The sequence below is a fragment of the Passer domesticus genome, chromosome 1 (genome assembly GCF_036417665.1).
Source record: "Passer domesticus isolate bPasDom1 chromosome 1, bPasDom1.hap1, whole genome shotgun sequence".
Lineage (NCBI taxonomy): Eukaryota > Metazoa > Chordata > Aves > Passeriformes > Passeridae > Passer > Passer domesticus.
The window spans coordinates 127,905,276-127,932,884 of record NC_087474.1 but is presented as its reverse complement, the minus strand read 5'-3'; the positions used below and the strand labels follow the sequence as shown (position 1 = coordinate 127,932,884).

Genomic DNA, 27,609 nt, shown 5'->3' with positions numbered 1-27,609 from the left:
AAAAATCTGTCCCAATGTTTCAGGAGACTGAACAAACCCTTTGGAAAAATTAGTGCCTGCTAAAGTTACTTGACTTCTTGCTCTTCTTAAACTTAGAGCTGATTTTTATCCATGGTTTCTGTCATTGCAAATTTCTCTGAGGGGATTAAGTACTTTAATCACACGGACATAAAAATATTCAGTGATATGTCCATTGCATAACTGATAATAAAAATTGAAATATTCTAAAAATATCAGCTAATTTAGAGTATCAAGGACACCTTCAAGGATACTGAAGGATTAGCAGTCACAGCCAAAGATAGCCAGGTGGCCAATTCAAACACATTACAAAACCTTTCTGAAAAGTAAAATAGCACTGCAGTTTTACATCAGATTGTATTTCCATGCAGTTCTGTCGCTGTCTTTTTTTATATAACAAGCAGTCTCAGAAACAACTTTAGCAATCACCTACATCTCACACAAGCACTAGCCTGACAGGAGCTGGGATGGACGTGCTCCCTACAGTCCCTATGGAGCTGCTTTGCATCCTCTGGCAGGCAGAGATGGCTGCCCTGGCACAAGCACCAGCCGGCGTGGGATGAGTGTGGGGACACCTCTCACAGCAAAGCTGCTGCAGGAAAGACAGGCAGGAAAACCTCTCGAGTACATAGGGTTGGTACAGCAACATATTTTGTTCATGATAGACTTATCCCTAGTGGCTTGAATTTCAGGCAAAAGAATGTATCTCCCTGTATAAACCTAATTCACCTACTGTCACAAAGAAGAAACGTGCAGGGTACCCCAGATAACAAAAGCCATGATGGCATCTAGCAATTTCTCCTAATTTTGGCGCATGGCAAGGAAGCTAAATAGGTGTCAGAAGAATGGTGGTGTGAAGAATGGGGTGCCTGACATGCTGGTGTGTCCCTCTCAAGGTTCATGAGCATGGGCCAAGCAAGTACCTCATGTCTAAAGTTGCCACTGAGGTCACGACTTCTAATAATTTCCCTTCACTTCCACAGTCTCCCCAAAGCATGTCACTATTGCTTCCTGGATTTCAGATGCAATGCTTTATCTTTGAAAAAAATAAACAACAGTGGGAGAAGGACACACTGGTTTAGAGATAAGGTGATTGAGTGTCTTGGAAACCTTTAAACAAAATAGCAGAAATTCTACCAAACCACCTATTGGTTTTATTTACCTGGTATTCAGGGCTGAGAGATTTCAAAGTCAAATGACTGCAATGAGTCTCTAAAATCCATATTTGGGTAGATAAACAGGGAGCTGAGCACTGCTGTTGTCTCCATCTTGTAAGTGATAAGTAAATGGCTTCCAGGAATTGAGCAGCCACTCTCTCAGGTAAACAAGTCAGTGGCTTTGGTGAATATAAATACAATGGGAATGGGAGCTAGCTCTGGGAAAGACCCTGGCATAGAAGAGTCACACACTTTCTGCCTTTACATTACAAAAAGGAGCAGTGAAAACATTGGTATGTCCCATCCTCCAGCCCTGTAATGCTTGATTTTGCCTTGAAAACATAAAACAAATTAAATTTAAAGGAAAATTACCTAAATTAATAAGGGCTACTGGCAGAAGAGGGAGAAATTTTTTGGGCTCCAAGTTGAAAAGAAATGAGCACAGAGACACTTTGCTAACCAAACTGTGCAGCTAACCTCAAAGGCTGTGAGGTGCTATGCTTAAAAAATGCATTGTAGAGGTTTTCTCATTTAGGGACAAGCCCAGCAGGACAACACTGGTGTGCAGCCAGGAGATTATTCTGAAATCACACCAGAACTACACAGCAGAATTAGCATCACAGTCTCTGGGGAACAGATCCCTTTTGGTCAAAGTATTTTACAGATAGGTTGCCAGGAACTGAAATCCAGTGGAAACAGCAGTTCCCAAACTAGGACTCACCCTCTCTCTGGGAAAGGAGGGGGGGGTATGAGAGATAATGCAGGGCTGCAAACTGAGATGAGTGGCTGTAATCCTGAATGCTGGATGCTGAATGAGTTGGGAAGGAAAGGGGAGAGAAGGGTCATGAACAGTAGAACTCACTTGGGAGAGGGGCACAGGAAAAATAGTTTGGGAAATGCTGCAGCAGAAACCTTTTTTTCCCAAATCCCTCCTTTTCCATTGTTGCTTCCTTGAACAAAAGCAGCCCATGCAAAGACAAGGGCTTAAAACTAAAAGGCCTGACACATATTTCCTTGTCTCAGTATCAAATATCTCCTGCAATATTTACAATTCTTATACCATAAATAGAAATGCTTGAACACAGAGCTCATTTCCTGGTTTCTCAGAAAATGACATCCTCTTCCTTCTTGCCAGTTTCCCACATCTCTCTGTGCTTAATGCTGGTGGCCTGCTTTTCCCCACCATTGTACTGGTTCCCTTTTCCAGCAGCCACAGCCTCACATTCGGTAACCTTTGCCCTTCCATTTGATCAGAGCCAAAATGCCATCTTTAGAAAACTAACGTACCAGAGAAAATGGAAATATGAAGCTGGGCTGCCCACCATGCTGTTGTCTTACCCTGTGTCCACTGAGGTTTATTTTCTGGAATACACCTGTTGATTTTAAATTCATGAAAGATTTTCTAAATGAACTGAAGCATCTGAAGACTCAGGATCTCCTTAGGAGCACAGCCCCTTTTAAAACTGAACCTCTATTAATGTGTTAAATTTGAGGCAGAGCAACTATTTACTGAAAAAGAGCAGTACTTTACCTGCAGGTTTCTTTGAAGTCTTCTTGTCATTACTAGAAATTTCACTGAAATATCTTCCATCCCCCAAATCAGCTTTCTGCTGACACAAGAGAGCTTCACCTTCTTTTTGATCCTACAAGTGAAGCCATGTGGAAATGATTGAGAGTGACGTCACAAGTTCAGCATTATGATTTAAATTTAGGATTGAGTAGAAGGAGGGGAAAAAAATTACATGCATCCCTGATTACTGTGTTTGGGTCATTCAGATGCATGCTTAAAAAATAAGGTCTTGTCTCAGTGAATATGGAATGTACCATGGAATCTTTTAATAGGACCTATTCTTTGCCTATATATATATATATATATATATATATCCAAAACTTTGGCTTCTTCCACAGTCTTTCATTGTTTATGTGACTTTTTGGTCGCTGTTGTCAGTAATGGTGCTGTACGTAAACAAGTTTTAGATCTTTCAAAAGGAGAAGTGTATGTTCCCATAAGTTCCAGGCCCCTTTTATCCTCACAAATTGAGTACCCAGAAATTAAAAAACTCAAAACCACTGAGTTTAAAACACTCATTTGTGGATGCCATGGGATGGAGAGAGAGAAAGAGCAAGTGTTTCTCACAGTGGCTTGTGAGAAAATTTAGAAAGTTAGAAAGATGTAATAACTTGTTAAGTATAAACAATTTGCAGGTAGTGTTTTTCTACTTTGTTTTCCTGTTCTCTTCAAAGACAGTGAGCAAAGAAAATGTTTTTGTTGGTTAACCAATCAAATAGAATCTGTCATGTTGCTCTATAAAAACCATGCGGTTCTCTTGAATAAAACCTTCTTTGCCTTTTCTACAATCCTGTCTCTCACCTGTTCCTGTGTTGTTCTCTGTGCAAGAACTACACTCATTCATAATTATTACTAATTAATGTTAAATTCAGGTAAGGGGAAGGTTACCTCTTTAGAACAAACATTTATACACAGAAAAAATTGAAGTAAATCAAGTGTCAGAAAAAACAGCTTGAAGGGACAAACTTAAGGAACTCTATATGTTTAGCTCATTACAACCAAGAGGGGGCTGGCCAGCTTTGAATCAGGAGGCCACCAGGGAAAAAGATCCTCAGTTCCTCAGCAGCTCTAGAGGCTGGGAGCAGTACTAGAGGCTGGCACTCGAGGTGGAATGGCAAGGTGGTACATTCATGTTTTCTGAGCTGAAGTAATGCTCCACTGAAACTCACTACCACAAAAGTACCATCTCCACATGTCATGAAGAATACAAGTGGGCTCTTGTTAGGAGACTTGTATTAGTCAATTTTGCATTATTCTCTGATTTTTATTGCCTTCACAGAATCATTAAGGTTGGAAAAGACATCTAAGACCATAGAGTTCAGATCAGAGGAAGCTGGGAAAAATGTGATACATGGGATTGTTTGTACACTTTAAATTGTAGTAACTTGGAGAGGTTATAAGAAGTTAAGATATGATGATATGATATGTGATGATATTATATGTCATGTCATGTTGTGTCGTCGTGTCGTGTTATGTTATGTTAGTTTTAAGACAGAGGTCACTGGCATCTGAAGAAGAATTTTCCTAGAAGAGTTTTATGTCAATATGAGCAGTGAGGGTTGAGGACACAACAGAGCATCCAGAAGCATCATAGCAAGCACAAAAATGTGCCACAAAAGTGACATGAGACCTACACAGAGTTTAGTTGTTTGAACTTTCAAGCAAGATAATAGATACATTTGTTTTCTTAAATAGAAGTCCATATCTTTTGCCATCAATGAATAATATTAATTTCTAACCTCTGATTCTACAGTAAGCTCAAACCAAAAGCATACAAATATTTTTCTGTATGTGAATGCCTAGATTAATATACAGTAATGAATACTTGTACCACACACACACACACACACCATCAGCAGATAAATGAATGAGACAAAAATGTTCAGCCTCAAGCCTCATTTCATTGTTTAAGCCTTTCCTTGCTCCTCCAGGGATATTCAAGTCAATGTCTTAACAAGGCAAGCCATTTCCATGCCTGAGAACATGTGCTCAAACTCAGGAAACTGTGCATGAAGTGGGGTAGGATTTGTGTGTTTTCTCAGAGGGAAGAAGTGTGGCAGTTCCTTATTGTTCCTTATCCGCAGTTAACTTTGGCAAGCAATCAGATACTAGCCAAAAATCAAACATATAACAAATGAATGAAGTGGCTTTGGAAGTACCCGTTGTATTAATTCATAGCTGATATTGTTGCTAACATGCAAAAGTTTCCTCAGAGTTTGCTACTGTAGAGCACAAGGTGATTTACAGTTAGGATATTGATTAATCCATCTTGCTGCAAGTGTTTACTGTCTTCCCAAGTAGTCCTTTAACTTGATCATTATAGAACTTAAAGAAAGACGCTTTATGAAAGCAATGTTTCCAAATGGAATAATTTGGGAAAAGTTATACAATAAGCACAAATTAAAAAAAAATAAAGGTATGCATTAAAAATTATATATTAACAATAACATGTGTATTTGTATTAGTGTCACTATCTAGTAAATATAAAAGATGGCACGCAAATTTATTTTGCCCCTTTCCAAGCACTTCTTTGTACCTTTAGTTAGAGAGATGAGAACCTGTTAATCTTCAGGGCCAAAGGCTGGCCATAGGATGAGGTCCCTTCAATCTGTGCTAAGCAAATGGAAACACTTTCCTTGCTGGAGTTGCAGTCCCATTTCAGTGGGAATTTCCATGTCAGGCCAAAGCAGAGCATGTACTACGTGCAGTTGCTTCTGCACAATGAAAAATTTTCTGTAACTCTTAAGTCCAGGGTCATTTTTGCCCTGCTTTTAAATCACATGGTGGCACCCAGGCTTCCTTCTTTGCCACCAGTTTTCTTCCATATCTACCCTGGTTTTCTTAAGGTTACCAGACCATATGTCTTTGATGGACCCACCCCATTGTATATCCCACCCATCCCTGTAGCCTTGAATCTAACTGCTGTAGAAATTTAATTTGAGCCATATCTTTTCTGGGACAGAAATTCCATACTTCTTTAAAGGCATCCAGTGAAAAAGAAGTCTCTGAACTTAGACATTGATTTCAATGAGGATTTTGCCTGTGTGTGCACAGCAGAACTGAGCTATTAACTGCTGATAAAGGAGTAGCTCTTTGAAATATGGTTTTTACTTTGATGGTTTTTTAAGGAGGAAGTTAAAAGAATTTAAAAGAACATTTAGATTCAATGATCAAGTATTAAAGGCACTTAGACGTTCACAAATGAAGGTGTTATTTAATAAGGCATGGGTCACATACAAATTTAAGTTGGGGAGAATTCTGAAGAATTTTGAAGCTTCCCAGATTATCATAATTCTGGTTGAAGTCATTTGTCTGAGATTTTATGTGGTTTTAACGGTTTTGGCACCATCTATCTGGTTTTATATACATATTTAAAAAAAAAAAAAAGGAATATTGAAAAACTGACAAGACTTTGAGGTTCCCCAGAAAAAGTCTATAGCATTTATTAAGAGGCTGGATTCCCTCCCTCTTAAACAAAATTCATTAATTTTATAATTTAATTCAGTAATTTTATAATTGTTTATAAATAAACAAAAATTCTGTTTGTAGACCAGCTACTAAGGGTTGCAGAAGACAAATATACTATAAAAGCTTTTTATTTCTTAGTTAGCAGTGGGATATTCATAGCTAAGTGAAGTGTAGTTCACAGGTAGAGCACTTTAAAAACCACTTTTCTATTTATAAGCTATCTCAGTGTCCTTTGACTCTTATCAATCTCATTCATTTGCCTTGTCTGTTTTGCGTGCTTTTTCCTGCCTAATTCAATATCTGCAGCTTTCCATATTAGTTAGGTTGTTTCTTCCTCCTTCTTCTGGATTGTGATGGACAACGTGTTAAATTAATGCACAATCTTTTTTCAAGTCTAGTAAATATCAAGTAATGTCAGGGGAGATCTGCACCTCCCTTGCAGCTCTGGGAAGGTACACAATCAACCCAGCTGACATGTCAGAGCTGTATGTGGATGGAACATATTCAGTGCAGTGGAATTTTTTGCAGTTCTGCAATTTTTATATATATATATATATATACATATATATATATATATATATATTCCTGAACCAATTGTAGATATAATTTCAAAAGGATGTAGAGGAATAAAACATTTTTATTCCTTGTTGCCAAGTTTAGTCTCTTATTGGGAATATTGTTGTGTATAAATAATTAAACACTGAAGCCAAAGCAAAGCTGTTTCTTTAGAGCATTGCATTTCATTAGGTCATTACATTTCTCTGGTCTATTGCTCATGTCCCTGTTTCAAGCTGCAGAGCATGGCACTTTTTAAGCTGGTGTAGTAGATTTCAGGTAAATGATGCAACCAGCAGGCTTTTCTCAGAGATCCATGAAAACAATTCCAGGAGATCATTTGGTCTAATGTCAATCAGGAAAATTTTCATTTCTTGGCCACATGTTGCCTTGAAAAATATACCGTCTATAATTACAACCAGTACAGGCTAATATTAGTAGGAACAGATTGAAATAACTCTTGTCACCTTAACAGAAGAATCAAACATTTACTTTTAAATATCTGAAGATCTAAATTAAAATCCCTGTCTCTCAAACATTTGTGTATGTTGGTCTTTAATATGCTTCTACTGAGCACTTTTTTCCTCTTTTCTAACTGCTGCACACAACAAGCTTCAAGTTCTTTATAGAAGGTCAGTATGCCATATCATAAGACAAGAAAATGGTATACTATAGCCATCTGTGTTTGTTCTATGATAAACAGGAGGGTTTTAACCAAGATTTTTGTAATTCAAAGGAAATTCTCAGCTGAAAACAAAATTAATCTCCTGATGCTTGTGACATACAAAATAACAGAGGATGATCAGTTTCTATTCTCTTCTGGACAGATAGGTGCCATCTGTGATGCTCTGCTAGCTACTGCTGTAGGGAAATGAAGAGCAATGGTCACCTAAGAAGTGACTGCACTATGTGTGGTGTCACCATCCCTGTGCACTTTGGGGACTGGCTGACTGAGCTCTTACAACTTGGGTGTGTCAGATGTTGTCAAACATGGAAAGAAGCAGGCTTTTGCAAGGACCTTACAATCCTGCTTATCTTATTTGACATGAATCTTTCTAAACAGTGGGAAAAAGAGGAGATGAAGGGAGAGGGCAAAAAATTAATCCTATAACTCCCATATCAGTTTTACCATTTGTTTAATAAAAGGATGTTAAAGCACAAGACACTTGATTTTACAATTTCTATACCACACATTTTTTGGGAAAAACACTGCAAGACCTACAGGTTTTTGAGAATAATGTAGCCTTATCTGGAGAAAAGTTGGTCTGTTTATGCTGTGTTTTGTAACCAACCACTAATTCCCTAAATTAGTTTCCAGTTAACTCTCTCTTTGTGTAAGTACGTAATGGGCTGCTGAGTCAAATATTTTACTGACTTCAATTTGTGCTAAGTATGCTAGTCAAATGCTGTGGTGATGTGCATTAAATGAGTTGCAAAAGAGTGACTGAGTTATGCAGTCTCCCCAATGGACCACTAATAAAAAACTTTATACCTTATGAACCATCATAACTCTGTATATGCCACATGAAATACGGTATTAAAACGTTTTAGAGAGCTTTAAAAAATTTATTGGTGCTTTTTTGGTATTGCTCCACTTATAAAGCTGGACCTCCTTAATTAGTGAGGACCTATGCACAGAGGGTAAAAAAAAAAGTGTCTGGGAAATACTGGACCCTTTAAATTTTAAGTAATTCAGCTACAGTTTGTTTTGCTACCATACAGTTAATGAAGTATTATTAGACCACGTGGCCATCCATCCTAGGCAGAGCATTCATACAGGTTAGTCAGTATATTCGTTTGGGGTTTCTGATTTAATTTCAAAGTGAATTCGGTTCTTGGATCAGAGGAATTATTTGACTCTTCCCAGGATCTTGCTGCTCAATAAAAGATCACTGCATATAGGAGTGTCATTAGCTATTCTATATATCATAACAGGAGCCACTCAAAGTGCTGCTAGCTGCCGATGGATGGGTCAGCAATGTTCTACTCAGAAAACATTTCTCACAGAAAGAAGCAGTTGGACATTCCAAATAATTGAAAACTTACAGAGGAGCATGTGATTCCCATGTCCCAGAAAAATCAGGCATATTTTTTGCAAATGCTGACTTCCCTGCTTATGGAAGTTTGGCTGATGGACATGTGCTTGAACAGAGCATTGCAGCCCTACTCACTTCCAAATGATGCCTGGAGCCATAGATATCTGTGAACATCTGAATTTTAACCCTTTCTTGCTGCTGAATTTTTGCGCCTTGACAAGTACCCACTAGAATGCATAGATTTCTTAAGGTGTACCAAGACTTAATTAAGTAATTATGTTTCCCTTAATGCACAAAATTTATGACCCTGAAACCCATAAGACTGTTTCTGCTTTATGGGTTTGTGACTGGAGTGAGGAATGGGCAAACAGTAGTGCCAGCCCTGCTGACAGGGAGCAGCCGACTGGGGTGAGGTTGTTGAACAACTGGGAAGTTTTAGCTCCCCATGGAGCATGGCAATGCCCTCACACCACAGGAACACTGATGTAGAAGCTTCTCTTGTCTCTGACCCCAAAGCTTCATCTCAGCTGTGGGTTTTTTCATATATTGGTGATGCAACCTAATGTTACAATCCTGTAAATGGTGTTCAACCACAATGCATTTAAATAAATGTATCTTGTTCCTTTCTTTGCTGAATCAGCAAGATTCCATGGTCTTAGTAACAGCTGCTCAGACTCTTCTTTCCTTCTGCCTCCAAGTTGTTTTCTTTGGCTAAACCAGAAAGGCAAAATGAGGGGAATGGGAAAAGGTACAGAGCACTCCTAATGCTTTCCTAAAGCTTTAAATTGTATTTAATATCTGTTGCAGAGAGCAAGGTATGAGTTCTCAAGGCTGTGTCTGCACCAACCCCTCAGCCACTTTTAGGGCTGAGATGTTACAGAAACACTCAAATGCCTCTCAGGTTTCCCAACACAATGCCATGTGAAAGGTATCCAGATAAATGTTGAGGACCTTGTCCTTCTTTGGACATTACTGCAGTGCAAACTACATCCAGGAAAAGTTACTAAGACACTGGGAGCAGGACTCTAAACAGGCCCGGCAGAGGCTACACCTGCACTACAGCTGGCGGCTGCTGCAGAACACCAAATAAGTTTGAAATTGCTGCTAAGAGGGGGGATGGTGCTTCCTGCAGCAGTGAGACGCCAGGACCTGGTCTGCTTGATTGCTGCAAGAAGTACTTCACCATTATCAGTATAGAAGATTAACTCCAGCTCTCACATAGGCACATGCCTTTGATTGCAACATGGTCAGTAACTGAATGTCAGGACTGAGTTGTTCAGCACGTGTCTATTGGTCTCTGAACGTCTCTGTAGGGAAAGCAAAACCAGCAAAAGTCAGATTTTCCATCTACTAGATCTGTGGAGAAGGATCTTTAGGCTAATTTATCTGAAGAGTCAAATTTAACTCATAGGATATCACAGTATTTTATCTCTGCATGTAAGGCTTGTCAATAGCTAAAAATCAGGGCCCAGCAAGAACTACTACACAATTACTTTGTCTATGACTGATGGCAGAAGAACAGAAATAAAGCATTTTTAGTAGCAACTGAAATACCAGCATGTATTTTTAAGATTTGTTGACTAGGAAATAAGGATGTCAATCCCTCAATCTGTGGCTTTGCACTTACCCAATATGCATTAGTGGAACATACATGTGATTTGAAACATCTGCATCACACTTGTGGAGGGTCAGCTGGACACTGACATTTTTCTATATACAGTTCATAAGTTTTCCCTTGAAGCCTCTTCCAGAGACCATCTTTAAGTCAGAGGTGAAAAGGAGAATATGGTCTCTTCAAAAAGAGTTTAGGAATAGCTTCCTTAGTCCATAGCATAGCAAGAAGCAACACATCATACAGTTCTTTAAAACAGAAATATCCCTGACTCAAATAAACACCCATATCCTGTTTATAGGATAAGCCAAAATTTCCTTTTTCTTTGTCTCAGATCCAAATTACTCATCTTTTTTGGGGAAAAAGAAATGTTATAATTCAAGTATATGTTCCCAACACAGTGGCAGATTTCCTAGAGGCTCTTTTTCAGGCCACTGAAGCTGGGCAGAGCATCATGTGATGGACCTTCCCTGCCTCCAGCACACATTCCTGCTGTAGTTTCAAGTGCTAGGCTGGCATCACTTCCCAAATGTTCTCTTCTGCTCTGTTCCTTTGTAGTTTGGCCCTCTGCCTCTTTCCATCTTCATCTCTCACCTTCCTCCCACACTTGTCTTGTGGCAGAGTCCATTATCTGAGAGATTTAGCTCACCAAAACCCAGAGAGAAGTGCCCATGTTTTTGCTGTCGTTCTTGACAGCCTGGGAAACTGAGCTGTCTCAGCCAAAAGGCTGCCAAATTGAAGTGGTGGGAGAATGTGGCAGAGAGGAGGCAAGGAAGGAGATTTGTGAAAGGGAAGCAGGGCCTTCTCCCTTGGTAGTGTTAAGAAATGTTGTGTTTAAGTCCACTTCCTTCAGGTCTGTCACCATCAGAATCAGCAATGAGGATGGAATCATGTCCTCACTGGATTTTACACACCTCCTGCTCCAATTCTTCAACCATGACAAGGTCTCAGTTTCAACAAGAAGCAGCAAACTGAAGATACTGTCTGAGTGCTCAGGAAGCAGCAACATCTTTTTTTTTTTCAGTGTTCCCTCTAGAGTTATACATATTTCACAGTGGCTCCATGGAGTACTAATACTATCTAGATAAAACACCAAAGATTTTTAAGTGCACACCTGAGAGCAATTATGTCACCCTTTGCTTCTAGGTTTCCTCAACATGCCAAGCCTTTCTAGCTGCTTTTCTTTCAGCTGCCAGTACCACAGGCAACCTGCATGGTTCTGCATGACAAGGCATGTGAAGGCATGACAAGGCATGTGATGAACTTACCAGCACCTCCCATTTTTAACTCTGAAAATTCTGAATGATCCCCATCATTGTTGAATATCATTCGGAAAGTCAGTGCATAGTTAACTTAAGTCATTAATTACATCTGAGTTAAGGCAGAAAATCTAAGTCGGTGTCACCTAAAATCCTAATTATATATTTAACTGCATAAATACAGAGAGCAAAAATGTAGACACCAGCTCACACCTATTACACCATATTAGCATCTATTAAAACATACCAAGCCTAAACCAGAGTGGGTTTAGGCTCTCTTTCAAGAGCCCATGCTCTTGAAAATAATAAAATAAGAATGATTGTCTTTTTTGTTATTTTCTTTGAGAACTATGAGGTACTTTGGGGAAAAAAAAGAAAGTAGTGAGTTAAATGAAATAATTTTATTCCAGCTGAAATGCACCACATATGGCCATAGATACTTACAGATACTTGGGGGAAAGTTCCAAAGGGAGGAAAATTAATTTAGAAATCTTTTGTAGTGGGGTTTGTAAGAGAAGTGTAAAATTACTTCCACTTAATGATTCTGTATAAAAATATGATGGGTTAAAGTTTGATAGTTGGCTGCAAAGTGACTTTTCAGGTATCCTGGCAGTCCATAAATAGTATTCATAAATGTTTAGTCACCCCAGTATCTCCAGGTAACCTCTGATTCTGTCTAAAGGACCCATTTCATGCAAGACTGCCTTTCCTACATTAGACAAACTTACTGCCTTTCTGCAGCTCAGAGTTCTGGTTTTCAAGGCCTTTGGATATTTGGAGATCCTGTTGACATCTTCAGCTCTTCAGCACTGCCTGTCACCACATCTTTCTCCTTTTGTGGAGCTGTCAGAATGGCTCTGACCCTCTGTCAAGTTACGCAGAGGGACCACAGGCTAAGTGGGTAGCACTGACAGATATGCATTGATGTTGATCTTGCTGCCAGAGTTAAGAACTATTTTCAACTCTTCATTTTAATATCCACAAACCAGCAAGAAGTGAACTGGAAAGTGAATAACCTTCTCCAGCAACATGAAGGAGTTATACTCCTTAAGATTTTTATGAAATGTGAATACATGCATTTGGATAACTTAGCACATAATACCCCATATGTGAGCTCAAAGTTGAGAGCATCAGTAAAACCATTGTCCATTAAAAGTGTCTAAGTGCTTTCTTGCTTTCTTTTGGCATCTGTCCTGCAATAAAGTACCTTACCTTAAAGTAATCTCCCTTTTACTTGTGGAGACCACCACTTTGACTGGGAGGATGGAGTCACTGAGGGGGAGTAAAAGCAGTACCAAAACCTATGGCCAGCTTAAGCATATTTGTATATTTGCATATTTAAACAGAGAAAGGAATGGAAAGCATTCCCCCACCCCCCCTTTTCAGTGGCTGTCATTTTGAGCATGGGTAGAGGTAGGATGAGGTTAAAAGTTCAGGAAAGAGAGAGAACACAGAACAACATCCTATGCATTCTCTGAAACTATGACAAGGGGCTTAAAACTCTTCCCACGTATTGCCACATACAGTACTCACCGCAAGCAGTCCCCTAAACTGTCTGGCTGTGGTTACAGTTCAGTTCTGAGCCAGGAACGGGGTAGGACAGTACTGAGCTCAGGCAGGCTACTGTGCTTTCGGCATGCTTTGCTGGATGGATGAGACCTGGCATTCCCAATTAGGGCACTTGCACAAAGCGCCGGCCCGGCTGTGGCATTGCCATGCAGCCCAGCTCCACAGCGCAGGCTCCGCTGGCAGCTCCAAGGTAAGGACTGTGCACCCTGCCCCGAGCTGGGGTGCAAAAAACATGAGAGGATTTAGACTTGTTTTGATTTATACTTATTTTGATTTATACTTATTTTCTGTACACACTCTCCTCCTCACAAGGAAGCGCACGTGGCGATTTCTGTACAGTGCCATATGGAAAGGATGTGGAAGGACAACTGGTTTCTCCCAGGCTTGTGAGGAGCTGCCGTCAGAAAGCAACAATTCAAAATGGAAGGAGTGAGTACCAGTGTCTCACTGAGCTAGCACAGTGTCCCAGCAAGGCAGAGCTGCAGAGCCAGCAGGTATTTGAGATGGCTTGTAGTGGAAAAGGGATCTGCTTTTACTTCACTTGTGATGGTCTCATCCTTTATTCTTACACAGTGAGAGTAGATTTAATAATGCTCATCAGAAATAAAAAAATATTTCATGCAGCAAATTTTGCTTGTGACTAAATGACACTGAAACACAGAATTAGAAAATTAGTTATTCCCAGATATGCTAACCCTTGTTCTGAGGCTAGAAATAAAAGTATTAACATACATTGGCAGCAATGGAGGCCAGAGCATACATTCTGTATATTCCTGAATTTCTACATTCTCACTTCCAGCAGCACAAACAATAACCCCAGAACGCTTGCCTTTTATTTCTTTCATCTGTTTGTGAGGAAATAGTTTTTGATTTCAGTTACTGTCAGGGATTTGTATAGTATCATAATTGGCTGGATTAATCTAATCCTTATCTCAAAACTTTACGTGGTAGTACATAACTGCTGCCACTCAAAGCCTTCTTGCAACTATCAAGAAAACTCCTCTGGGCTCATGAATATCACCAGCTTTGTGGATCACTCTAAAAAGTGTCATATTCTAGAGAATTCTGTTAAAAATAATTTGATCACTTTAATCGACAGCTCCCCACCTGCAAACTCACAGATTTTACTGGGCACTTTATCTGTTACACAGCTCCCTGATGTCTTTACCAGGTAGACAATCTTCCAGAATTTTCAAAAAAATCAATATTATTGAGGTTTTTTTCATTGATAGGAGGAGATCTGCTGTACTGAAATAACAACAGTAAGCTTCTAACAGGTGCTGTCATAATTGTTCCTGTAAGCAAAGATCTAATTCATATGATAATCTGTCATTGTCTGGCATTTCATCCTGACTGATTTTTAGTGCTATATTGATCTCAACTTCCATAATTGGCCTCTTCAAATACTTCACTTTCTTCTTCACAGAGAAAGGGAAATACAGGTTTTGTTTCAGCCTCTTTTACTATCTGGTATATGCTGCTATGGAATTTAATTCTCCATAACTTAAACCCCACAAAACAAAACCCAATCCAGAATTTACATTTCTGGAGTCTGAATAAAATATAGACAACTTGCATTTGATCTTGAAATCCTTATATAAGCCAAGATTTCTTACTTGAGAAAATAAATAATAAGTGAAGAAATTGAAAGGCTTTAATTTTCATATCTTTAAAAAGCAATGGTTTGATTACTTCATACAAAGGATGTCACTCCCCACAATATCTCAGCTGGGAAAAAAAAAAAGGATAAAGTATTGTCATTAAAAAAAAAGAAGAAAAAAGGGGAAAAAAAGACAAAAAAGAACTGCTTGCAGGCTTTTGTGACTATCTTTCTGAACAGTTGTATTCTAACCTATATAAATCAGCAGCCACAGATGCAGCAGCTAAGTTAACAAAGACGTATGCTGCTCTGTGACCCTCATCATCCCTGTGCATCTGAAAACAGAACTCAGAAGTACAAGGTTACTGAGAATGTGGAAAATGGCAGGCAGTCAGCTCTTTCACCAGACTTAGCAAAATTGTAAGAATAAACAAAAAGAAAAGTAAAAACATGTAACCAGTACTTTGCACATGGATGGGGGAGAGAGGAGAATTTTAGGTCATCTAGCAGCTAATGTAAACTACAGGGTGGATTCCTTCCAGAACTAAGCTTGTGATTACATTAATCAGACACACTAGAGCTAATGCTATACCTTACACTTCCCAGATTTCAATAGCGGGTTAGAGCTACAAAAGAGGAAAACAGTCCCCAATATTGGGCACATCATTAATAGAAATAAAGAACTGGAAAATAATTGCTGGAACAGCCAGTCTGCTGAACACCAGGGAAATAGTGAGTGAGTGCGCAATTATCGGTTCGTAATCGATGTGACCATTACCCTCTTCTCTTTTACAGCACATCTTTTGCACCTGGCACTTCAGGCAAACAGCAGCTGAAAGAGAACTCTGTAACATGTCCATAATAGGCTGCTCCCCTGCCTTCAGGAGCAAGTGGCCATTTCAATGGCTGCAGATGTTTGTGCAAGAATGGACACTGCTCGGTACCATTCTCTGCTAATGCCGGAGTCCTTGTAGTCAGCAGCTTGAGCTCTTTAATTCATGATACAGTCTTTTTGCTAAAAGGTCTCAAGGAAACACCGATAGCTTCTGCTTCAGATGTTCTCTGCTGAGTGTGCAAGGGATGTGTTGGTTTAAAAGGTCACATTGATGTCCTACATTTACTTACAGTAAAGGCCTTCATTGTATTTTTTCTGATTCTGCCTGCCTGAATGGATATGCATGTTAGCTGTGTAGCTTGCTGAATTCTGAACGTAGAAAAAAACCCCAAGTATGTTATAACTGGTTCTCATTAAACTGCTAAATGGAATACTAAAAGGTAGCTTAAAATCAGGTGCATTTAATAAAGTTATATTTGAATTGGCACACGCATGGGTCCCATGTGTTTTCCAGTTTGCTAGTGTTGCAAGTTTATCATGTGTATTACCTATGCTTAAATGTTACTTCACTCCAATAAAAACAGGCATCATTTACAATTTCTCTCAAACATTGCTAAGTCCATGACCCAATTCATTAGCTAACCTTCTGAGGCAGCCTAACACACCCATTGAATTTACTGAGTCTCAGAAAGTGATTTATGCCTTTAGATTAGAGATGGGCTTGGAAGATTAAATAAAACCACACAGGGGCATGAAGTGGAGATTTTCTGTAGAAGATACATTTTTAGTTTGAACAGAAATGTACAGAGCATTCATTCACCACATCATTTTCCTTCTTAAACCTGCAGAGGTTCCAGAAAATAAATCACAGGGAGAAGTTTCGTCAGTGTAATTATATAAAAATTCCACATTGAAGAAAGCTGTGTGATGGGATCTATAGTGAGAAAGAGTGTTTTCGTGTTTTCTTGTTTCCAAAATTCCTTTGGGAGAGAGCACAGACACCTCTGTGGCAAGCAGACCTCTGAGTCTCCCAAGGACTCCCTGGCCAGTGCAGGAGGGGAGCTGGAACCCATCCAGGTCTGGCCTCTTCCGATTCTCCGGATGTGCTGCTATGACTCAGGCACGGGCATGTCCTAACTCTGACACAGATCCCAAAACAGATCACTGTCCCAGCAAGACTGTGTAATAGTCATTCATAACCAGACAGCCTTGGACATAATTAGCTGTCCCTGCAAGTCTGGAGGGATTGCAGTCCTCAGATATGACAGATCTCTCGAAACAGGAATGATATGGGTTTGTCTCACACTGCCCTTCACATTCACAGTCAGAGAAACCACTGCTCAGATCTGGGACTTCAGCATACCTCCACAGGACTTTGTTTGGTTGCTTACATGGAAACACAACAGTAGGAAACTATTTTACGCAATTTAACAGTGAGAAAGAGAGGGAGGGAGCCAGCACTGTGGGATCATCCAGCACTCTGGACCACCATCAGGTTGTGCCTAGAATAAACTTCAGCCACCTCTGCTTTATGGAAGCACAAACATGCAACAAGTTTCTACCTTTCTTTATTGAGGAACAAAGGAATCTGAAATAATTTATTAGGAAAAAGTTAATAGAAAATTTATAAGAGGTAAATTTATTAGAAAAAAGAATGTGGATTTTAATCAATAACCATGCCCATGGTAAGATAAATTTATGCTTGCAAAGGCTTCAACAGATGTTTTTCATTGTAATGGCTGAGATCCAGAATCTTTCTACATTCTTATTTTCTTTCCTCAAACTGCAATAAGACCAGAGGTCACTCCAAATTCTTTTTGTGTATGTGTGTGTGTGTGTGTGTGTGTGTGTTTTGTGTGAAGAAAGTGGACATATGTAAAAAAAAATAGATTCCCTCTAAAAAGGAAAATAAATCACAAATACCACAAACCAGGACAAACTCAGATTTTCTGAGTGATGCAGACATTTGGAAATAAAAGCCATCTGAAACAGTAATTTAGAAAACATCGCAACTTCTTTTGAAGTGAGATTTCTCAATGAGCAAAGCAACTTCTTTGGCTCGATGAAGGTGCAGTGGCACCACAAAGCTCATGCCTTTCCCAAATACTTTAGAAACCCATGCAAACTCATCCAAACCAAAAAGGAAAAAATAAAACAAGATATTTGACTCACAAACTAGCCACTAAATGTCAACTGTTACAGAATGCTCCACCTGCCAAGGCTGAAATCTAGGACAAAGATCCCAGAGGGGTCACAATCCTGCAATTCCTACTCAAACCAAAGGCCTGCTAGCTCTAACACTTCTCTTAAAAAGAGGAAAATACATATATTATGCAATCAGACTGGAGTAGAATATTTTTTATGAAAACAAGATGTTTGTAGAAGGTGCCAGGCTGCTAGTCCCAGAAAATAGAAGGCAACTATAGCTGAGGCAGAAGTAGGACTTGCTTGTTCATCAACCTGCTGTGACCTGAGGCCAGGACAAAGAGTTCAGTCTCCCTGCCTGCTTAAATCCTGGGCTCAGGAGCTTTTGTAGCCAGCAAGGGTGCTAGAGTCAACTTTGTTGTTGACACATATGTACTGGGAATCAGGAGGAGACCAACCTCATTTTTACAACAGAATTGCACAGAAAGAGGTTTTGGTTGGTTTGATTTAATGACTTGATTAGAATTTGAGCTGATAATTTGCAAGGGATGGGTGTTGTATCCACTGCCAGTCCCCTAAGCCAGTCAGCTTTGTATAGGGTCAAATTTATATAATAAACCAGAGTCAGCAGTGTCATAAATGAGGGTATTAATTTCGTGCCAAGTGTAAATGAGTAATAAAGTAGTTACCCAGTAGTATGTCTGTACTCTGATTTGGCATTCCCTGTGTGTGCAGAAGCAATTTGGTATGCTATGGGGACAAAATTCAGTCCTGGCATAAATCAATGGGACTCACATCTATTGAACACCAGAACTGAAATAGGACTCAAAGGCATTTTAGACAGCATAGGAATTAGTGATGGGGGGAAAATGTGACGAGCAGATGGATGTGAAACAGCACAGAAGTGGAAAAGAGGAAAGAAGCAAGGACACAGGAGTGTAGAGGGTGAATAGGACTTTCTCTGTTCTATTTGTTATTCCTTTTCTTCAATTGGAACTTGAATACATATATTTTTTCCTCTGCATCCAAACTGTATGATAAATTGGAAACACTTGGAAACACTTAAAAGCCTTTTAATGATCAGTCACACATGATGAGTAACAATCATCCAGGCCAGTTCTGAACAAGATCCAGAGACCTCTATGGAATTTCCATCTGCTTGCCACAAAGACCTACACAGGTATTTGGCCACCAAGTATTCTTGAACCACAGTGTTATAGTAGAGGTGAATGGAGCCCAACACATACAGGTTTCCAGACTTAGTTTTGCACAGCAAACATACCCCCAGCTGATAAAAGCACAGTGGAACACACACTGAGACTCATGGAGTAAAGGATAATGCAAACCTGGGCAAAAGCAGTGGAACACTAAGATGTAAGACTGATAGCTGAGAGCAGACACGGTTTTACCAGGTGGCTAAGATGGTCCAGTTGCAGCTCATTTTGCCATGCACACTTGCATTGCAAACAGAGAGGGAGAGTTGCACGTCTCTGCCCTCCCCAGTATAAACCGAGCATTCCTAGCAGTGTTTCCTATTGCACTGCGCAGGCCCAGAGCAGACTAGCAAACAATGGTGTATGGTATTGCCTAACAGGTTCCAGATTATCCAAATAGTTGGTAAGTGGGCATGAGGGAGCAATGCAGAAGTTCTGCAAATTGTCACTATACATTTCAGACATTTATAAGCTCTCAGGTGTTGATCACAGTGGTTTATTTATATACTATGTGCACAGTGTTAAGGCCTTTGGCACTAGCAGGGAACAGAAAGCAGCTTTTTTGTTATTTTCTGGTTAGCTTTGTTTCAGACTGAGCATTTGCTACTGGTTTGAGACAGCCGGTTTCTATATTTTAGTAAAATCTTATGTCATTTTTGAGCAAACTTCCACTATGCAAACTTCTGCAGACATTACAGGCATTACACTTATGTCATAATTATGCATAAATGCATTTGGATTATCAAAATACTCTAGATACAATTTCTGCAGTTTCTCAGAGCAGGAAACAATACAATTCAGGGTAAGGTATGGGTATGTGAAATCTCAACTGTCAGCAAGCTGCACAATTTCGCTACACTTTTTTTTGTGCACATCACCTGCATTTGGTTACTAAACCCTAATTACTGTATCCAAATCACATTTAATTTAAGTATCACAGTATCTAAAAATATTTTGTCCACAGCATACAGAAAGGATAATGCTTATAATTGATGTGGTAAGCCTAAGTTTATCGCAATTATTCACCTGTTTGATCAATATCCACCCACATACTGTCACTCCTTGTTGGAAGTTTTATCCACATATACTTTGAGAAAAGCATTTAAACACACAAAATAATGACATGTTTTATCCCAGGGCAAAAACTCTTTTCTTCTGAATTACTGCAGCAATTTATAGAATAAATTAAGATTGCTCTTGGGTTCTTAAAATCACTCAGATAGGCTTCCAAAGGCCATCAGAAACATAAACATATCACAGCACATCACTATCACCCACCAAAACATTGGCTGCTGGGATTTATGAATACTTCTGTGGTAACAGGTAAAAATTGACCACCCAAAGTGAAATGATGATAAGTAATTTCCACTGATATATAGATCCTTAAGAATTCTTTTAGATCTTCTGAGAACAGAGAGTATGGAATCTCCAGGGGCAGTTCATCTTTCTTGTGGACTACACTTACAGAATAAGGCTGATGAGATTGCTTTTGATTAAGTTCAGGACATATACAAGACAATTTCAAATAATATCCAGTGTATCTACCTCCTGGTAAGAGGAGCTCCATTTCTATCAGAGGAAAAGCCTGGGTTAAATGATATGTTATCTAAACACCTGCCTGAATTAGAGATATCTAGGTTAGAACATGCACTGCAGTAATCACAAGTTTTTAGCTCGTTAGTTTAGGGTAAGGCTTATGCCTGAGCACACAGTAAAGCATATGCATTGTCAGAACAGGAGTAGGAATTCCTGCAGAGCTGGACATCCTTGCAGCCTCCACACCTTGGACTTTCTTAGCAGTCACACTGATACACAGAGCCAGAAGAAACTGGGATGAAAGATCCTGCAGGATCCTTCCTAGCTCAGCTCTGCACAGCACAAGGTCTGTGCAAGAGTGGATGTGACCCGCCTGCCAGTCTCACAGATAGTATTAAAAAGTTCAGTCATAATGGACAGGACAGGGGATAAGAAGAAATGGATTGGCACAGAATTATACTAATCATGGCACCGGCGCATTTCATTCAAGATTGAAGCTCAGCAGCTGTGTAAATTGGCTGTTGAAAATAAAATAATTTAATGACCAGCCTTGAATCCACTGATTCAAACAGATGTACTTATCAGAGACACAATAACATTTGTTAGAGAATGCCATAAAAAGGTGAGAATTCAATATATTAAAGCCCATGCACAGCATTTTAATAAAATATTCTGCCAATCATGCAGCAAACGTTCAAGCATTCCCTTTAGATCAGACTAGATTTGCTCAAGGTTAATGGTTTCTTTTCCTTCACCAAAAAATTTATGTATTACAGGTGTCTTGAGAAGTGAGTTCCTGGGTCATCAGATTAATTATCTGCACCCAAATCACTAAACGACTTAATGTGCACACTAAATGTATCCCTAAAATCAGAAATGTTTTCCCCCTCCCAACTTATTCCAGCTGTAGATTTGTTCCAGAAGTTCACTGCTCAGGTTTACACCGGGCCTGTTCATACCTGGCGGAGAGCAGTGAAGGAGTGTTTGCTCCAGTTAGATCACTTTGGAACACACAAAGTTATGCCCCTGGCAACTGGGGCCCACCAGGCAAGACAGCCCCAGAGTGAAGATGGTGGAAATCCTTCTCTTGCTACCATCTCACACAGTATCCTTGTAAAGGCCACAGGACAGAGGAGATGCAGTGTCCAGTTTTCCATTATCACAGCGGGGCATAGCATGTCAAAGTCCCCCAGGGATCCCTGACTTTGTTTCCCAGGAGCAATCAGCAGTGTGTTCTGGGAAAATCTTATCTGCTCCTGGCTATCCTCAGCATCCAGCTGAGGAACAGATGGTATGATCCTTTAGGAAAATGGACATAGATGGGCTGAGGCAAATTAGACCATTCGGATCTATTTATCTGATGAGAAATGAACCCCTGAGCTGGCATCAACCTTTCCTGAGGTGGCACAGGCAGGAGCAGATGTGAAGATGAGTTACTGAGATGATGAGATCAAAAGATGATGAGATCAAAATCCAGGCACCTAGTCCTGGATTTCACATCTCCATTCAGCAAGCTTGTGTGACGCTGGCCAGCTGTCTAGCTGAAATTAACACCTTCTTGAGGTTTAGCTATCAAAGCTGGAAGCTAGGTAATACTGGGTGATGCTGGCAGAAAACAGAGAAATCTGCTGTTAGAGTACCTTTCCAGGGATTATCCACTAACAGGGTTTTGTTAATCTTTTTTGGATTCTTGCCTGTAGCCACAGCAACACCGTTTTTCCTGTGACCAGGGAAAATGCTGTTCACTCTTTGTTAGTGCGGGTCTGGGCAGCAGCTTTTATGATTTGATTATTTCAGTTCCTACTGTTGAGCAATGGCTGAAAAAGCTCCAGTGAATAAGGAAGTAACATCCTTGCTGAGGTGTTCTTAAAATTATCTTCACCCTCTGAAGTGCCTGTTCAAGAGGTCTTCAAATACCCCTATAGACCAGGTCCTTAGCACCGGCTGTAGGTGTTTGTAATAGAGAGGGGCTCTTCAGGTGGTTCCCATCTCCTCATCCTGGTGAGGCAGAGTGGTACCTGGGGTACAGGATCAGACCCTGGAGGCTGCATGGCAGCTCCTTCAGAACTGAGTATCCGTGCACAGCATTGCCTTAGCAAAGCTCCTGCCTATCCATGAACCAATGCATGCATCTGGGCTTGGGGCTACAGTTTTGTCAGAAGCACCTTGCTTTTCCATTGATATGGATTTAGCTGTGCTCATGAGAAGGGTGGCTGGGGTGGCACACTGAGTCAGGTCCTGTCCCCTTTGCTCAGAACCTTCACTTTTCTGCCTGCCCAGCCGAGTAAATGGGAAAGGCAAATGCAAGGGCTAAGACAGGTTTCTCCAAACAGCCTCATTCCCCTCTCCACTTCTATGGGAAACAACAACAATTAAAAAAAAAAAAAGAAAAAAAAATAGAAAAAAAAATAAAAGAGAGAAAGAGAAGAAAAAGGGGGGAAAAGGGGAAAAAAGAGAAAAAAAGCAGTTGTCTTCTCCCCACAGCAGGAATCACAGTGTGAACAGCCACAGAGTGACAAAGTGAGAGTAGGAGGTTGGGCTTCACTGTCTTTATTCCTCAGTGCATGTGGCTCACAACAAAGGCCATATGCCTTGATCCTAGACATCTTTAGTCTTTTAAGCAGTCTTCAGCATGCAAGTAGCTCTATTAAGCAATATTAATTATTACAGCATATGGCTGGAAAGATAAAAATGAGAAATATCTTATCAGGCCTTTAATTAAAATAGCTGTACAGCTAACAGCTTATTCAGTGTTTGCAGACAGTAAAAAAAAATTAATAGTCTTTTTGGTGGGTGACTAATTTGAAAGGCACTCCTGATTTCTGCACAAGCACTCATTCTTCATGGAGACTGAAACAAGCAAGAAGATTTAGAATAATACCTGTCAAACTATGAGGTTATCTGTGAATTGTTCATTTCAACCATTCACTATCAATGACATGCAATTTGTCCCATTAAATATTTTCTACTACTTCAATGGATGAGATAGTTTTATACAAGAAAAACAGCTGAAGAAGGCTAGGACAGGTTTGTGAATGCCACCAAGTGAACTGCTATTCAACAAAAGAAATGAGACAGATTCTGCTCCTATTACTCTTGTATTTCTAAGGGACTATTCAATGCAAGATTGATCAAGTTGTCAGTTACAAATGACATCAAACAAAAACCTGTGTGGCTTATTGATGAGTTTATTTGCAGTGCTGTGTTTTCTTTTTCAGCTCTTGCTGAAAACCAAAGCATATTGAATTGCTTGACATAATGAAACTGATTCTTTATCTGCCATATTTTGGTACTAAGCAGTTTTATATATTAATTTATAAATGAAGCTCTAAGGTATAGCTCATTTCTCACATTTCTCCTTGAAAATAGTAGAGGTTTATATACTTCTTAGAACTCAGTTATACCACTGAGCATCAAAAGTGTCTAATGAGATCTCTTAAATTTTTATTAAAAAATCGGCTCAAGAAACAAACCCTTGATGTAAGAAAGCAATTTTACTCCATATATACATTTCGGCACAAGCAGTTCACTCGAAAATCAATTGTTCTAATATTAATCTCATTAGTAAAAATAAAAGAAACTATTACTTCTTATCCTTATACTTTAAGAAAAATGTTCACTGCAGTACAAGACAGAGACCCAAGCATTTCAGTAAAAGCAAATGATAAAAAACTCGATCCCTATTTTGAAATGTGCCTCAAATTTTGGAAAGAAAATACAGCTGGGCCCTCTTCAGTCTAGTCTGTTAACTAACCTTATCAGGTTAAAATCCAGCCCTTTCCTATAAGCACCAGGCTTTTGTAGTGTTTTCTCGACCCACAGCCAGCCGCCCAGCTCACTAAGTGCTTGCATATGCATAAACAGAACAAGGCATCCTTCCCCCGTCTGCCCCCTGAAAGCCTCAATGCTGAAGTAAAGGGGAACCTTTTAAGCAGGGTTTTAATTAGCACCCATTGTTCCCTGGCTGGCAGGACAGGCAGAATGGCCCAGTGGTTTGAAAACGGCTATCACAGTGGGAATCTAACTTTGCAATTGAATCAATCTGCAAACTCCACAGGACTTGTACGCTGAAAATAAAAAAAAAGAAAAAGAGGGAGTAGACCAGGGCATTAATTATAGTGGTGTATTCATACTGCTGCATTTAAGGGCCTGTGAGCAGTTCTCTCATATATTTTTAAAAGGAAAATAGAATCATATAAATCCACTAGAGAATGAGACCTGGTCATACAAGTCTAAACATAAAAGTGAAATTCAGCATTAAGTCTACCACTTGATCTTTAACTTCTAGCATCTGTACTACAGATGGTTATTTCTGTAGATGTCTGAAATCGCTAACAGGGAAAAAGGGATTTTGGGAGGAAGATATTCTTTGGCTTTAGTAGGCTTGGTATATAAGAAGCAGGGGTTTAGGTTTAACAGAAATTCCTCCATTTTCAGTAGAGAGGTGCATGTGTGATGATGCATGACATGATGCAGCTGTTTCAAGAAAACCAGACTGCAATCATTAACTTGGATACCCCAGATTAGAACTTGTACAGGAGGCTATCTTTTCAAAATTGAACAGGTAAAACCTGACTGAGTTTTTGTTGTTCTGCACCCTGCCCAGGCAGGGCTCAGTCCCAGTCATGCTGGCTGTCCTGTGGTACGCAGATAATTTGCCTCATCATATCAGCTAGTTATTCCTGCAGAACACTTCTCCTGACCTTTTCAGAGACCAAACAAAAGTACGTCTTTAACTCTTACATAAAAAATAGACGGAAAACAAACAAGACCAGTGAAAGAAAACTATATCCAAGCTCATTTATCAGTACCATCTGTTTGACAGATATATGAAGACTGCAAAGATTTCTGTCTAAATAGAACATAGGAAGAAATGACATGAAATAAAATTTCACCTTGATGCAGTTCTGTTCTTGAAAGATTCATTTTGTGTATGTTTTATTTCTTGATATCTGTTAGGAAGAGTAGGTCCCGTCTTCCATGTGAGAGTTTGCACCATGAACAGCACTGTTTTCAGGACAATAACTCAGTATCAATAACTCAGAAACAGGAGGACACTCCAAGCAAAAACCTGTCAGTTAAACTTTAGACTCAATATAATAATTTTAATAATGAAAATAAAAAACTATTGGGAATAAACCAAGGTTCTTCAAAAATTTGATTTATGTTGATTTCTGCAGTCAGTTCTATGAGGACTTGTGCCTACTTGCCAAAAAATACAACAAGGTTTTCTTATTAGCACAAGTTTTCTTACTGAAGTCAGCTGAGGTTCTTTGACATCAAGATGAGGGAGCAGTGAAAAGGCCTGCTCTGAAGAACAAATATATTTATGGACCCTTTTCAGCTGCCTAGAATCTGATCTGAATCAAAACATGGATGTAGCCAGGAGCAATTTGGGAGCTACAGGCAAAGCAAACCTCCTGCTGATTTGAAGAAAAATCTTTTAATTGCATGTTAAATGTTTTTTAAAAGTTTGCAAGAGCTGGCAAGGAAAGCTTTCAGAAGTTGAGAAGTATCAAAAGTAAAATTTTCTAAGTAAAGGCAAATAGAAAAGGTAACATCAGCTCTTGTTTTCCATTCCTCTCTTTTCATTCAATGCACGGGATTGGCAGAGTTCAAACAATGAGCAGCTACACAATGTTTGTGCCCAGAGGCCTTATTTACTATACACAATTCATATCCTGCTCTGAAGACGGAGTTATTAAATTCCCCATGAACATTTTCATGGCTCCACTCACAATATTGTATCTAAGGGTTTTGTGAACACAATGAATTTATTTTTACAGCATGTTTCTGAGGACGTGGACACATTGTAACAGGAAAGTGTTATCATCCTTTCATTAGGGAGGAACTTTAGGTCAAAAGGCCAAAAAGGATTTTGGCCATATAATTTAAAGAAGCAAGACCTGATATTTTTGAGAGGCCTTCATATTAAGAAGAGCTTTATCTCTTTGAAGAATGAGTTACTTTGTTTACTGCATCTCCAAGAGGGAGTACTTTTTTCTCATAAATCTGCCCACATCTTTCCAGAAAGGCATGCCAAAGATAAGTGACCATCTGAAAATTCTTTTCTTCATTGAATGGTCACAAATCTTAGAGCAACCCAAAATTTAAAAACAAGGTTCATTTCCCTTTCTTGCCATTCTTTCTTGCTCTTAGCAAACTGAGAAGCCCCACAAACAGCACTGCTTTTGCTAAATAATTTTGATTATATCTCAGGAAAAGTGTAACCTCTCTGTATAGTGCAGATGATGTCCTGTGGGATAACAGTAGAATCAAGACCATCTGGATGCCTTTACACTTAGGCAACTATCTTACAAGCTCCTGCATAGTGAAAGAAGAGAAGTAAGTTGCCTCCAAAAGGAAATTCTGAGCACCTCAGTGGGGTGGAAGGCTAGTGTCACTCAGTGTGACTTCCCTTGGATTCCCCTAGGAGCCCACTGACTTGGTGGAGGATGGGCTTGTGTACTCAAAGTGCCAGTTGGGGGTACTTCAGAAAAAGAAATTTTGCCGGCAAATTGCCTTCTGGCATCATTCTCAGCTTAGCTTTACAATGTTATAGTCTTCCAAGCTGGTATTTAAAATAGAAAATACTTCGGGAATTTAATTCCCTTCTGTTTTCCTATCAAAACCTGTGCTGGATGTCCCCAAAGCTGGAAGGCTTAGTGCCATCACAGTAAGTACCAATACTTGTGGTGTGGAAAATTGCTTGCTGCTATGAGATCTGCACCAGCCAGAGCATTTCCAGCATGAGCAGCTCTGATGTGGTGTGCAACAGCTGTGTCCTGCCTGCAGACAAGTGGGACTCAGAAGCACTGTGATCTTTTCTTATTCCCCAGAGAATGGTGTGATGAAATGTGCACAGATCTCTCTCTATTCCCCCATCTTATCTAACCTGCATCCTACGCAGGCCCAGTCACCTTAGGTCCAAATCTCCTGCCCATCCCAATTCCTCTTGCAGTATTATTTCCCAACCAATTTATTTCCCTCTTTAATTCCTATTGTTATCTCTTTCTAGTATTCCCATTGCTGCTT

At 39.6% G+C, this 27,609-nt stretch overlaps 1 protein-coding gene and 1 long non-coding RNA gene across 3 annotated transcripts in view; one reads left to right on the top strand and one right to left on the bottom strand.

The window, feature by feature from the left end:
* Positions 1-27,609, bottom strand: part of SULF1 (sulfatase 1) — a 184,598-nt gene that overhangs the window by 134,511 nt on the left and 22,478 nt on the right. The gene's annotated exons all lie outside the window — the stretch shown is intronic.
* LOC135280663 (uncharacterized) lies at positions 13,294-16,226 on the top strand. The gene is made up of 3 exons (XR_010347541.1): positions 13,294-13,434; positions 13,557-13,673; positions 15,640-16,226. It is a non-coding gene; the product is annotated as an uncharacterized LOC135280663 (long non-coding RNA).